Here is a 2,534-nt window from a genome sequence, read left to right as displayed (position 1 = left end):
AAGAATATGAAAAAAGACCTTGGATGGTGCTGAACATAATTTTTTTGAATCATAAAATACTGTCCCAACGTTTCGGTCCTAATAGGACCTTTCTCAAGGGCTCTTATCAGACTAGTGAGAAAAAAAGAAATCTATACAGAGTGTTACAAACAAAAATGGTACAATAGTCAATATCAGGACATGACATGAAAAAACATCACATTACATGAACATGATGTAGATAAATCTCATATGTACATCAGAAATACAAATATTAGCACAAAACGTCTGAGTATAGAGTTTACAAAGATGCCTGAATAACAATAGGTCTAATGAATACATTTCATCAAGGATGAGTAAAAGAGACGAGAAGTATCTGACACGTGAACGTACCTAAAACATTAGAACCAGTGATCGTGTTGCACTAAGAGGAACAGTATGATGTCGTCATAGACGGGTGAACACTATACATATGGTCTAGATGAAAAAACATGTAAGAACCATTAGCAGATTATGTAAAAGGATGTAACCGTCAATGTAACGTGGGACATATACTCAATACCTGTAGGTATGCGATATACGGGGATGTCAAAACAACTGGTCTAGTTGTGCCAGAAGGAACCGTGTGATGACGTCTTTAGACTGAAAAGACTATGTATATAGTCTAAATGAAAAATATGCAAAATATGAGAGATCTGCATTGAGGTACAGTGTAACTGTCGGTATAACATAATGTGGAATAAAGGGGCATAGATGGTACCTGCTCGTATGTGGCAAAATGTCCAAGGTAGGCTCAGTACTGTGTGGTCACATAGCCTATTATGTCCATATGGGTAGGTATGGCCTAGAAAAAGAGGGGGATAAGGTATCCATATGTACTTATATCAAAATCACGTCAGGGAAGGAGGTGGAAAAAAACCTTAAATGAGTACCTGTCTGGGTGAGGTAGAGTGGACAATTGTAGCCGTGTTATTTTGTATCACAGTAAGGAACATACATCAAGGGACCACATGTCTGATGCAGTAGAAGGAACCTTTAGTCAAGAGGGCATAAAAATGAGAGCAATGTGAATATATGGCGGGTATTCAATGACCCCATGTGGGCTTAAATATACATGTTATGATGTATTACCCTCAGCCGGTATCACATCACGTTAAGAATAAGGTTATGTAGTCCAAGACATTCCCTGGGGGATTTCTGTGTGAAGGGAAAAAGAGGGGGCAATGAGAGGCTGAAAAGTGGGACAGGGAGTAGTATATAAGAGACACAGTACCTTACAACGCAGAGGTCAAGAAGCAGTTCTGGAGCATATGGACAGTGCCTACATTCAAGAGAAATATACAGTGAACTACACTGAGTATGTGATCTATAATGACAACGTGAGAATCCATGTGGTGGACAGTACAAACCTGCGTCCGTAGGGACAGGGTCCTGGCTGGCAACTGCACCTGCATTATGATGGCTCAGGGTTTATAAAGGAGCTGCAGAGGGAGGGATGCTACTCACCTGCGTGTACTTCCTGATTTGGAAGTGGAACGCATCATTGGTTTGGTGGCACGCATGCTCACGCATGAGCAGAACGTATATCGTCCGCGCATGCGCATAGCGGAAGCGCGCTATGACACAGTGTTCAGAGATGACGGTGGTGGATAGTGGAACTGCAGCGCTGTTCCGCGCTTGCGCAGTAAGGTGGTGAGTGGTGATAGAGCTGCAGGGGAAAAGGAGTCTAACCTTATAATGACCTATGCAGTGCAGGATATAGGTAACGTGCAGTTCAAGTTACTTCTTAAAGGAAAAGTGAACCAGTGGATGGTTTGTGAAGAGCAGGTGGGTCACATGGTGAAAGGAGCCTAGAAAAATGGGAAAATGGAATTAATTGTATCCTAGTATAAGGGAAAATTGCAGATACATATAATATCACATACCGTCACGGGATGCATAAATATGGCAGTCACAACAATTACATATGCCAGTTACATTAACTTATTATGCACAGTAAAATGGAAAAAAACAATCAGAAGAAGTTGAGAAAAACAAGGGGTAACCTAATTTAATAATAGACCTCGTAATCGCGATTTAACCCCTTAGGTTCGAGGGTGCCCAGCGCGAAAATCCAAAAGGCTTCTCTTTCTTTTAATTTGCGGATTCTGTCACCCCCTCTACGCATGTACGGGATGTGCTCAATAACCTGAAACCTCAGTTGGGCCACTGTATGATGGGCTATATGAAAGTGATGCGGAATGGGCAGTAGAAGTTGCCTGCACCGAATGGTAGATTTATGTTTACTTATGCGGTCCCGGATATGTTGGGTAGTCTCCCCGACATATCCAAGACCGCATGGACACTTGATGAGGTATATCACAAATGAAGATTCACAGGTATAAAAACCTCTAACGGGAAAGGTTTTACCTATATGAGGGTGTGTAAATGTGTTTCCCTTGATAAGATTGTTGCATTGGAGGCAGTGCAAGCAAGGGAAATTGCCCATTTTGGGGGTCCCTAGGAAGGTCTGGTGTGATTGGGTTGCTGATCCTATGTCCGCTTTGATCAGATTG

General features: G+C 42.0%; 1 long non-coding RNA gene across 1 annotated transcript; it reads right to left on the bottom strand.

Annotated features, from left to right (window-relative positions):
* Positions 1 to 579: 579 nt before the first annotated feature.
* LOC142258708 (uncharacterized) lies at positions 580 to 954 on the bottom strand. The gene is made up of 3 exons (XR_012727846.1): positions 912 to 954; positions 740 to 823; positions 580 to 643 (listed from the first exon to the last, which is right to left on the bottom strand). It is a non-coding gene; the product is annotated as an uncharacterized LOC142258708 (long non-coding RNA).
* Positions 955 to 2,534: the final 1,580 nt, after the last annotated feature.

Source organism: Anomaloglossus baeobatrachus (assembly GCF_048569485.1).
Source record: "Anomaloglossus baeobatrachus isolate aAnoBae1 chromosome 3 unlocalized genomic scaffold, aAnoBae1.hap1 SUPER_3_unloc_1, whole genome shotgun sequence".
Lineage (NCBI taxonomy): Eukaryota > Metazoa > Chordata > Amphibia > Anura > Aromobatidae > Anomaloglossus > Anomaloglossus baeobatrachus.
Note: the sequence above shows the minus strand (reverse complement) of the source record. Positions and strands in the feature narration are given on the sequence as shown.